Below are 13,237 nucleotides of genomic sequence, written 5' to 3' on the forward strand. Positions count from 1 at the left end.
GTGCGCTTCAGTGCTGTAGTTTCTGCTGATCAGATGATTTTACAGATATAAATGTGTGTGTGTGTGAGGGTCAATAATGTTGGTCTGCAGCTCTCCATTGTGTCAGATGTGCTGATGGTAAAAGGCCTCAGTCCTCCATCAGTCCTTCATCACAGTGCTTCAGTAATCTCCTTCTATTATTATTCCCTCCAGAACTGTCTTGAGCATCTGCCACAGCGTTCACTGAGTTCACTGCGTTTTGTCTTCATCTTCAGACTCATTTATTAGAGGAGAAGAAACAGCACAGTGGAGAATCCCAACAGTGCAGCAGACTCCACTTCTCTCAGTGATATCTGTGCAGGAGCTGAGGAGGTGAGGAGGTGAGGAGGTGCTGCTCTCCTGCTCATCACTGATGGAGACGCTCATTACTCAGTTCATGCTATATTTCAGTTTCCAGCATTAATCTAATTCACGTCTTTGAATGGAAACACAGCTCGTGTCAAAACATGTCATCAGCATTTGCCAACATGAATGCTGTGATGTGTGAGTGTGGTTTCCCACAGACCTGTCTGCCAGCACTGCAGGCGTGAGTGATTGAGGAAATATTAATGACCGGCTTTGGTTAATTCCCATTGTTGATTGTTCTGGCAGACAATAGCGGAGCAGGTATATTTGCGCAGAGGTGTTTTGCAGCTCGTGTTGCTGTTGAATGTTTAATTGGGGCTGTTCAGGGGTCATCAGACTGAGAACATGAGCCGGTTTGGAAACTTAGGTCAGGGCATTGTGGCAATATTATACCCTGAGTGCATTATACATCAGTTCCACACTCATTCAGTTCCCCGCACACGCAAACACAGGCGCAGGGGTTTTCATACCAGCATATTAATTATAGCTCACCTGTAAACCTAACCTCACACAAATCTGTTGCCACTTCAGAATGTCAGAATATTTCCAAATGTGTTAGCGAATCAAATAACTGCATTTAAAACCAATGATGAGCAAAATTAATAACTATAAGCAGTAAAATATGCATGAAATCCAAACTAGCCATATGATGTTGTGAGCTCACATTGCTAGTGTAGTGGTGAACAGTTCATCTGTGCAGGTCATCAAGACTGAAACAATAGTTTGCTCTTCTAATCTTTAATTGAAATCTGAATATCCTGTTTGAGTTCAGTTCAGTTCTCAGATTAGGTCTGTCTGAGGTAGTGGGCGGGGCTAACACACTTAACCACGCCCTTCCAGCTGTCAGTTTGACATCAAAACAGAAATGGTGAGGAGGAGGAGGAGTCTGTTAGGTTGTAATAACTGTCCCCAAACCCTTTTCCCAATCTTTCTGAATGACACGCCTACTTTACCACATCCAATCAGCTCGGAGAAAAAAAGCCACGCCCACTGTTTACTCATGTAATATTCTGCTTCTCTAGGAACTGCAGCACAATATGAAACATAAGAACACAGTTTCCGGCTCATGTGGACTTTAATATACTGAATTGTTTTGATAAGCTGACATCAGACAGAAACAGATTCATATATCAGTATTAGAGGTTATAATGAGGTGTTCTGATTCAAACACACAGCTGTGGTGTGACCAATTCTCCACACAGTTATAAAAACAATCTCTGTGCCAGTTCTCGCACATTCGTACGTCAGAAAACAGGTTTATGAACATACCGAAGCATTTACTTAGAGCTGAACCCTCACCTTAAACATGTAGAGTGTGTTAAAGCACACACACACTCACACACTCTGCCCTACTGAGCTGTGTCAGAAACATTGTGCCAACACAGAGATCATGTTGCCTGCAGCGTCTCGTGTGTGTGTTCCTCTATCTGTCTGTGTTTTCTGAATGTACAGCTGTATAGTACAGCAGCTGAGTTGAGCAGTTAATAGAGTATATACACAGACACACTCTTAATGCTCAAGCTCAAACATTACCAGTGAACTGTCCTGACATTATAAACACACCACGTTTAAGATCTGATTTCTTTATAAATCACTGCTCTTCACTGCCTGATCGAGATATGATATAAAGTGGGTCTCAGAATATACAGGAAGCACTGCATTAAATCCCATTGTTCAGCTCCATGGCTTTAGAATAGGCACATGTGTTTTACCACAGTACTTTCAATGGAGTTTCTGTGCTCTCCTGACAGCACTTGTGTGTAAACAGTCTTTCATCCCATTTAACGCTTAGACAATGAAATCAAGGGTCGGGAACCTTTCTTCAGCAAAGAACCATTTCTGAAAATATTGGCAAATGCATTTTTAAAGAGTCATTGGGGTTTTTACTGTGTTTTCTTTCCTTGTCATCTCAGTTGAGCTGTGACTTATGTAATTCTATTAACATCAAGCAAAGGAAACAAACACAAAACAGGAAACAACACAGCAGTATTTGCTCTCCACATTTAAACAGATGTATTGTTAATGATAAATTCGTTTATAGTCATTTCCAGTAAATGTGAAGGATTTGCTGTGAAGTCAGAGAAACTCAGGCTGCGTTCACACCTGTAGATCGCCTGTTTTGTTGTGGTACAGGGATTAAAATGGTTATAATCTTTATTGTTGTTGTTGATGCACTTCGCTTTCACACGGCAGAGTTTCTAAACGAACCAAAATACCTGAAACAGGTCACGTAAGAGTAAACGGAGAGTTGGTCACATTGGTCAGAATTCCACGATTAATTTTTTCAGAGCTCAGCTGTCTTGCATCCTTATTTTAATGAAAGTTTATTTAAGCATAATTTTACATAATAAGTGAAAATCTGCGCTTTAATCTTGAATGTAATTTTGATGTTTGAAATATAAATCAGAGGTAAGACTTTCATTGACTATAATTATGCATTATAGAGGGAATTCGGATGTTATAGAGAGAAATAACACAATGATAACAGATAAACAGCTCTTGTTAATAGTTCAGCATGCTTTTACTTTCGTATTCAACATGAAACGCACATTTACTGGTAGTAATGATGACCAGACCCCTACTTTGTCATGATTTTGCGATCACTGAATCCAACTCATAAAGAAAAATAGTTGCAATTTTTTGTGTTCCTGCAAAAAAAAACACAAAATAATCTAATAATAACCTAAATAATCTCATAAAACCTCATATTCCAAACCATATAATCAAATTAGATTAATTTCAGTTCGCAGTTTATTGTTTTACATGACACAGGCTCCGTTTACACTGCAGTTAAATGTGACCCAATTCAGATTTCTTGCTCATATGACACAGATCAGATCTGTTCCATGACCGTGTAAACAGGAAAAAAGGCATGCATTGGCATATTCAGAGATGGGTTTCAGGTCTGCTTCATATGTGGAAATAAATCAGATATAAATCAGAGATGTGACAATGCGACTATCATGTAAACAGGCAGATCAGTTTTACTGAGGCGTTACGTTTTGTACATCATTAAACTTGCGACAGTATGCTTACATTTAAAATAGGGTTTTTAAATATTTTTGTATTTGTTTTTAATCACAAAATTGTCTGCAAATTTCTGCAAATTACCACCACAGAATCACTCATGTTAATCACAAACAATTACAAAAACAATCATGAAAAACCAGCCGTTCTGGATGACATCCCGCCCTACTCATCATTCTGTCTTAATATAGCCGTGTCTAGTACATATCTAAAACACACTGTGATATAGCCTGGGTCGTCGGGTCATTGGGTCCTTTTGCTGTCTCACTACAATTGATCCACTCCAGAGTGCATTTTAATCCTCATTTAAACCTCATTCAGGTGATCTCGGAGTGATTGTTTTGGTGCGGATCAGATTGCGATTGCTGCATTCACATTTGCTGAATGAACCATGCTAACTGACCAAACGAGACAGGGTCCTGAAACAAACGTCTCCCTTAAACACATTTGTACTATTATCTGTAAACATTTTGACATATTTATGGCAACCAGACCCATATTACACATCATTTATTGGTATCTTATTCATACAGAAAATGTTTCCCCGAACAGCACCCGTTCATTACTAAATCAATGATAATGTAATGCTATAATGCAATATTAGTGTGCGCTACATTTGTAGAGTTACAGAAGCAGAGCTAAAGTCAAGTCACACTGCACCATCAGACGTAACACTGCATCTTAGAGCACAGCAGTATATTCACTCACTCTCAGGGAAAAGAGACATTGCTCAGCTCTTGAGTTGTGGTGGTCATCATGAGATAGGACAGTTTTGCCTGTCAGGGGGGTGTGACGTCTCAGGACAACCGGTTCAGTTGCACAGATAGTTAGAAGCTGACACTTCTGCTTGAGCTCCTCCTGTAGTATAGACAATAATGGTCTACTATAGTTTTTAAAACTTGCACACACAACTCCAAAAACACAGTTATAATCTAATCCAGTGGCCAAAACGGGCAGAAGCGTATTCTTATGTGTTTGATGGTGAATGCGTATTCATAATAAAGTCAGGTTATGCTGGAGACAGTTCCATACCAAAGAGTTCGTCATGTATTACTATAAACAGACAGTTGATCCCGCCTTAAGCAAAGCAGTTTCACGGATGGCATCCAGTTACCAAAGCTGTGCATGTAAATGAAAGCGTATCAAGTGAACTCATTTGTGTATGTCTGCGCAAATCTGAAATGGCATCTCAATTTAGCGATGGTCAACAGAACAACTGAGCCACATGGAGAAACAAAGAGCTGCTTTGCCAACTCTTTAATGAACTTCATTGTGCATAAACTAACATTGAGGCCTTTATGCTTGAATTAACGCTTCAAGGCCTGGCTAAGCTAGAAATAGACATTTCCAAGAATCGCTGTGATCGACTGTTGTTTAAAGGGCATCTAATACACAGAAATGACTTTACGGTGGTGTTTAACCCCAGTAGTGTGTGTGTGTGTGTGTGTGTGTCTGTCTGTCTGTGTGTGTGTGTCAGCAGTGTGTGAGTATCTCCAGCAGTCTCTAATGGTGAACACGAATCAATTGCAGATGAATTAAAAGCAGAAACACTTTGATTGACATTCTCTCTTTGTACGTGTCATCAGAGGGGGAAAGCCCCGCCCACTAGTGTCCATCTCTCCATCTCATTAGCATAAACAGCAGCCCTGAGTGAGAAGCAGCCGTCTGTCCATCATTAGAGTTTTGAATCTGCCACTATGCTGATGCACAGGCGTCTGTAGCTCCGCCCTCATCTGAAAAGAGCCCAATCTCATTTGCATTTAAAGCGACAGTCACCAAAACACCACAATTAGGATGAGAGCCTGAAAGGGTCAGTTTCAGAGAGCTGGAGAACATTATCTGTGTGTTATTCTCAGCTCAAACTCACACACACACTCTCTAGAGACAGCAGAGACGTGTTTTACAGCTCCGGTTTGCGGGTGCTCCGGTTTCCCCCACAGTACAAACACATGCGGTACAGGTGAATTGGGTAGGCTAAACTGGCCGTAGTGTATCAGTGTGAATGAGTGTGTGGATGTTTCTCAGTGATGGGTTGCGGCTGGAAGGGCATCTGCTGTGTAAAACATATGCTGGAATAGTTGGCGGTTCATTCCGCTGTGGTGACCCCTGAAAAATAAAGGGACTAAGCTGAAAAGAAAATGAACGAATGAAAGTCTGGCCCTGGTAAACCTGATTGGAGCATCTCTACACGCGATGTAGGCCTGTGTTTGCAGCGTTCTGCGGCTGGATCTCACCGTGGGCTTCTTGAGTTTCTTTCTCAGGAGTGTCAGGTTTTCAGATCTCTCTCTCTGAACCTCGGAGCACTCGCGCACACACTGAGAAGGCTTTCATCTGGCTGATCGGAGCAGATATAGATGCTGTAACAGAGGTCAGAGTGCTGACAGGAGGACACACACACCAGCCCGCTTTCTCAGGACCATTATTAGAGGAATATCACGGGTTAACACTCCACGGCCACCTGCTGGTTAACACTGTTGAGTATTTTTCAGTGTTAGTAATCGAGTGTTAAGTAATAGATCAGTGATTAGTATTTATTTAAATTAGCGCATCGCAAATGTGCCTCAATCGCATCATTCAATTCCTTCAACTTAGTCTCTACTTTCAGGCGTCGCCACAGTGGAATGAACCGCCAACTATTCCAACATATGTGTCACGCAGCACATGACTTTCCAGCTGCAACCCAGTACTGGGAAACACCCATACACACTCATTCACACACACACTCATACACTTCGGCCAGTTTAGTTGGTCAATTCCCCTATAGCGCATGTGTTTGGACTGTAGGGGAAACCGGAGCACCCGGAGGAAACCCACGCCAAAACGGGGAGAACATGCAAACTGAGAAACACTAACTGACCCTGGTCGACCAGCGTTTCTTCATGGGTAAATAGGTGCTTGAGAACTTTTAGTGCCACATTGGCTGTGGTCCATCAAAGCACAGTACGGTGAAGAAGGGACACTCAGGGTTTAATCTCCACTGAACACAACCTGAAAGCTTTGGAGATACAGTATCTGCCATTACTCAGCTCTGCATGTGTGTGTGTGTGTGTGTGTGTGTGTGTGTGTGTGTGTGTGTGTGTGTGTGTTATGGTAGTCACTCAACACACTCCTAAGTCTGATGACAGAGGACACAGCAGTCAGGGCTTGTTCTTGTTCTCTTGGCAGTGCACAGATGCTCCAGCTCCTCTTATCTGTGTCCTGCTCAGTGTTTAGGGTCTGTTTACAGCTGCTCACTTCATGCCTTTCACTGATCAGATAATACATTTCCATTTACACTCCACCACATCAGTACATTTACACTAAAACACTATACTGTACCTCTTCTCAACAATCCTGTAGTGCTGTAAGCAAATTTAGCTAGGTTACGTTGACTGAGGGTGTACTCACACTAGGTACAGTTGCCTTGAACCAGGCTGAAGCACGCTTGTCCCCCCTCCAGTCTCCCCTGACGGCCCACACTCACATTCCATTCGGCCCTGAGCACGGTTACATCATCTGATGTGCTGTTCAGTAAGAAGCGCTCTCGCTCAGCGCAGTGGACGTTTCTTTAGTTATGTCATTAGTCGTTTGGGATGCAGCGACACACACAGCCAAATAACCCGCTGAACAGATCATAAATGATCATAAAGTCCTGGTGCTGCAGGTATGAGGAGGTGTGCTGAAGGTGCAGCTGATGTTCAGTGAGGGGTTTGAGTCTTTAATAATCTCCCACAGTTTGTGTTCATTCAACAGTAAGAATGATTAATAAACATGTATGGAACAGTGCCTTAAATGTCTCGTCTCATCTTCAGTTTCGGGCTCAGGCGCACAGTACCGCATCAAAGCCCAACCGAACCGCTCTCTGAAACACCTCTTCCAACCTGGCCTGGGCCGGCCAACTGAACAACACCTGAGCTCAATTCAGAGCACTCACACTTCTCAAACGATCTGGGAAACGGGCTTGGGCACGGTTCTGATAGCCTAGTGTGAGTGCGCCCTAAAGCATCAGATACACAGCATTTTAATTCAGTCATTTTACACTGTATATGTGCAACTCAGGCTCGTTATGAAAACGTACCCCTGTATATATTCTGTTTTTGTCTTTCCTGCTTTCTGGAACCGTTCTTCACCGGGATCAAATCCCCTCATCGCGGTCAACTCCTCTCTGCGTCTCAAATCTTCTGACATGCGCGGCGAGCCACTGGACAAACTGGTAATAGCAGGAAAGCCGTCCATACAGAGGCAAGCGGTCAGCTGGTAGCGCAAGAAAGAAAACGGCATCATACCACGTTCATTTTAAAGACGAAATGCAGCCATACGTACTCCTGGCTTCATAATTAGCGATCTCCAGAAATGTATACAGGGGTACTCTTGCAGAATGAGCCTGTGTTGCATATTCAGCATACGAGTGAATTTTATATATCTACACAGGAGGATTTGCTCTGCTGTGCTTCAAACATCATCACACACACTGCAGGCAGCATTACTGTCATTATAGACTAAACGTTTAGACTGACTGTTTTTGTCATACAGACATCATGAAAATCTGTCATTAGTGTCTAACACACAGAACACTACTACTGGAGTACTGCATTTGGGTTTGAGTTTACTCACACTGTTAGAAACGTCTGCTCTACATAGTATGAGTGTGAGCATGAAGGGATTTCTGATGTACTACATCTGCTGATTATCATGATCACATGACCTACACCTCACAGGATATAGAGAGTCTGGTGCTTATCATAAAAAAGCCATGGAGTGAGCAGGTGATAAACAGCAGCCCCGTTACACACACACACACACACACACACACACTCCGCCCCCTATCATCACATCAAACGATGCCCACGCTGACCTTTCTGACCCACATCAGCCACCGTACCGAATCAAGCCCTTCAGGAATCCAGCTGTTGAACTGTGGCCTGCCCTGAGGAAGCGGGATCCAGCCCTCCTCTGCTGTCAGATGAGCAGAGCCAACAACAGGGGCCATTGAAGACATCACAGCTAGAGAAGAAGAACAGCACTGCAGAGGAGCAGCACTGCTGCAACACACACACACACGCACACACACACGCACACACATACTATATACAAATACAAACACAAACACACACACACATGCTCTGTCTCACAAACACTCACACACAGTCCGGTGTGTTTGGGGTCTCCCAGGTTTCCAGGTTGCCTTCTATTGTTCTCCATTTCCAATTCTGACTCAGGCGACACTGCTGGCCAGCAGACGAGTGTGTGTGTGTGTGTGTGTGTGTTCTTATAGACTGAGCTTGTGGTGATTGGGGTGAAGGTGGCTTCATATTTCACACATTCAGTCTTTCTTCATATAATTCTAGATATTAAAGCTGCTGTGTGTGAGTGTTTGACTCTTCTGCATCATAAAACACCATCATATGTGTGCAGATATTTAGAAACATGCTCAGTGAACATTCCTGTTTATCTGAAACACACTGCTGAAGTCAGATATTCTGCTGTGATCATGTGTGTTACGTGTCTTTGTTTTGGTCATTTAACCCGCCCCCCTTCCAGTTTAGCCAATTATATTTCAGCACGAGGGTTGCCAGATGGTGGAAAACAACATATTTCATTCATTCAGTCAGGAAGGCTCCTAAAGCATGCATTCATGACTGAAATGCGACCTCTGGTGGACAGTAGCAGACTCTGAAATGGGACGCAGAGTTCCACATCAGGTTATTAATGAGCAAATAATATAATATGACGAGTGTAAACATTAGGTGAGCAGGTCACACTGTGACCCTGCAGTGATGAGCAGTTAGCTGTTAGCAGCAGACGAAACACCACAGAAATGTAAATCCAGCCATTCAGCAGCACAGAATAGTGCACTCACTGCACTCCAGCACAACGGTCAGCTTTATAATCTACTGAATACATATTAAAGCTCTTGAACATGATTAACTGTAGATGCTGAATCACTGATATGTGTTGGTTTCCACTGAGCCTCAGTTCTAGAGTTCAGTTTCAGATGGCTTAGTTTATTCTCCAGATCTGAGCTGAACTATCTGCTGCTGCTTTCAGTATATGGTGATAAATGTCCTGTCAGACTCACATTATCAGCATTAACACTGAATAAAGCACATGAGCTGTACCTGAGCTGATCAGTGTTCTGTTGTTCAGCTGTGAGAATCAGAAGCTGTATCTATTATATCAATATCAGGTGTTGGTTAGGACAAAAACTCCTCTTAATATGGAGAATAATCCTTTCATTGTGTGCAGTTGTTTTTAGTTAGAACACAACTCCAACCAGCCTTAAATCAGCGTTTAGGCTCAATAGTCAGGCACACTCACGTCTATCTGGCAACCTGCATGGACTCGTTAGAGGAGCCGAGTGAAACTGTGTTTTGATCCAGGAGTGCAATACCAAGTTCAAACACTGGGTGTCAGACTTCCATACTGCCCCTTTATGTATTGCTTGACGATTCTCAATAGTGAATCAGCCAGCGACTCTCAGACTACAGTAGGGCTGAGCGATATTGGACAGATCTGACACTGCCGTTTAATTTTACTATGATAAATATTGCAATATAAAACACATGTGAATCCCTAAATACAGAAACTACACATTACCAGATGATTTCACACTCTAGATGTTAAGTCAGTGAGAGCCCCTGTCTGCTATATTTATAATAGTTCAAACAAAGAGAGCAGTTATCAGGCAGATTTCTGACCACACTGATGTTGTACAGCAGCTCAAGTAACAAGAAGCTAATTTAGGCTAGTCGTTTTTAGACACAATCATGTCTGTTTTTCTGTTTGGCCAAAAGCAATCACAGCCGAGGCAGAAGACTCAATGGTTCCCCTCATCAAGGGGCAGTTCACACAGAAATGCACATCTCCTCATCATTTACTCGGCCTCGTCTGCTTTTATGAGTCTCTCTCTTCATAATCAAACTCACTGACTTCCAGAGTAGGAATAAAACATCACTATGGGAGTCAATGGGTCCTAGCAGTGAGCATTTTTCTAAATATCTTCTTTTGTGTTCAACAGAAGAAATACTTTTTGAATAAGTGAATACATTATTATTGTTATTATTAAATTTTTTTATTGTTCTTCTTATTATTATTATTTCGTTTTGAGCCTACACTCCATCTTTATCTTTGTAGATCATCTGTTTAATTTGGATGCATGCAGAGACTTGATGCAGAAACACTTTGATTGACATTCTCCCTTTGTACGTGTCATCAGAGGGGGAAAGCCCCGCCCACTAGTGCCCATCTCTCCATCTCATTAGCATAAACAGCAGCCCTGAGTGAGAAGCAGCCGCCTGGCCATTAGAGTTTTGAATCTGTCACTATGCTGACAAACAGCCGTCTGTAGCTCCACCCTCTTCTGAAAAGAGCCCAATCTCATTTGCATTTAAAGCGACAGTCACCAAAACACCACAATCAGGATCAAAGCCTGAAAGGGTCAGTTTCAGAGAGCTGGAGAACATTATCTGTGTGTTATTCTCAGCTCAAACACACACACACACACACACACACACACACACACACACACACACACACACACACACACACTCTAGAGACATTCTCTACATCTGGTATAAAGGGGCAGAACAGGTCTCTCTATTGTAAGCGCAGTATAAACACAGGCTTCACTGATGATTCATTCAGTCGCATTAGTAAAGTCACAGAGAGAAAGGCGAACAGGAAGCTTTGATTGGAGTGTGATTATGACTTCCTCTATTGCACAACTCACACCTGATCTCACCTGCTGGCTTTACTTTAGATCTGTTCAGGAGTTCGTCAGCATTTCACTATAACACACACACACACACACACACGCACACACGGCTTGATAGGTCTTTTAAACTGGTTGTGCTGGTCTGACAGGTCGGGGTGTGCGGCGGCAGGCTGTGGGAGTGTGTTATACACTGGAACTGCTGCTTTATTTCTGTCCCACTGAGGGTAGAAATGAACACAAGTGTCTCACACTCACTGCTGTCACCATATACAGCTGAACTCGGAATTATTCACCCTCCTGTATATCTTTTCCCCAATTTCTGTTTATCAGAGAGCAGATTTCTCCAGCACATCTCTGATCATAACAGTGTTAATAACTAATCTCTAATAACTGATGTCTGTTCTCTTCACCATGATGACAGCACATAATATTAGACTAGATATTCTTCAAGACACTAGTATTCAGCTTAAAGTCACATTTAAAGGCTTCACTAGGGTAATTAGGGTAAAGTTAGGGTAATTAGGCAAGTCATTGTATAACAGTGGTTTATTCTGGAGACAATCCAACACTAATATTGCTGAAGGGGGCGAATAATATTGAGCTTAAAATGGCTTTAAAACTATTAAAAACTGCTTTTATTCTAGCTGAAATAAAACAAATAAGACTTTCTCCAGAAGAACAAATATTAGAGGAAATACTGAGAGAAATTCCTCAATCTGTTCAACAGCATGTGGGAAATAATTGAAGAAGAATAAATATTGGAGGAGGGTGAATAATTCTGACTCCAGCTGTATAAAGCTTTAATATTGATAAATCCCTGATTAGCGTTTATTAGCGGTTCCACACCAGGAAATTCAATTAAATTCAATTTGATCTACATAGCACAGTTTAACACAACCATCGCTGACCACACTGTAAATAATGCTGGGCTCCACACAATAGATTTGAGGGACTTAAGTTAACGTATTAGTTTTTACAAAATTAAGTTGATTGAACATAAAACTGTTAAGTTTTCCCCAAAAAACTAAAGAATTGGGTTGCCGCAGCTCATTTCAAATGAGTAGATCAAACAAACAAACAGCAAATGTCATTTTTGAATGTAAAGTGCTTCACAATGTCAACTAACCAACCAACCAACCAACCAACCAACCAACCAACTAACTAACTAACAAACTAAATGAATTAATGACCAAGCACTGTCTGGTATTGCAAAGGAAAGACCCATGGTGGATGATCAAACAGTATGAGCCAATCTGGCAACACCGAGACTCGGTGGATATTTGGGCTTTTAGCCAGTAAATGACCACCTGGCAACCACTCATAGCAACTGCCTAGCGTAGTTATGCGCTAAAAACAGTTGAGACACCTTAGCAACAGCGTGACTACAGCCTAGCATCGCACTGGCATGTTTTACACAGGCAAACAGCAGTTTAATGATGGACATTACTGGAAAAACACGTATATTTCATGTAGAGATGCCATTTTTATCAGATAAATCATGCAAAGGTGCGTCTGCTGAATGTGGATTACTGAGAATGCAAAGCTGTGATGATCTCTGTGTTTATAATGAAGATAAAGCAGCAGAGATCCGGGCCCGTATTTATCAAGCCTCTGAGAATTACTGTGCCCAGAACTGATCAGCAGTACAGAAACACTGCTGTGCTCAACAGCTCCTCATCAGGCAGCTCTGCTGTCTTTTAAATGCAGTTCAAGAGTAAACCGTAAAGGATTAGTTCACCCCTAATTAAAGTTCTGTGTGTAATGGCATTTCACTGTCATCACTGACACTGACGTTCATTGTATTGTATCATAATCAGGGTATTTCATTGTCATGTTTGGATTCTAGTATGAATCAGTGACTCCAGCATTCTTCAAAATATCTTCTTTTGTGTTCAACAGAAGAAAGAAACTCATGAATGTTCATAACGAGTAGAGAGTAGTTAGTGCTTTATTACTTTATTACTAGCACAAATTTAAGTGGATTGAACATAAAATGGTGACGCAGTGGGTAGCACGATCGCCCCACAGCGAGGAGGTTGCTGGTTCAAGTCCCGGCTGGGTCAGTTGGTGTTTCTGTGTGGAGTTTGCATGTACTATTTAAGACATATGCTGGAATAGTTGGCGGTTCAGTCC

General features: G+C 42.1%; 1 protein-coding gene across 1 annotated transcript in view; it reads left to right on the forward strand.

The window, feature by feature from the left end:
* The window catches only part of hdac7a (histone deacetylase 7a), a 119,175-nt gene that overhangs the window by 59,333 nt on the left and 46,605 nt on the right, over positions 1-13,237 (forward strand).

Source organism: Danio aesculapii, chromosome 23 (assembly GCF_903798145.1).
Source record: "Danio aesculapii chromosome 23, fDanAes4.1, whole genome shotgun sequence".
Lineage (NCBI taxonomy): Eukaryota > Metazoa > Chordata > Actinopteri > Cypriniformes > Danionidae > Danio > Danio aesculapii.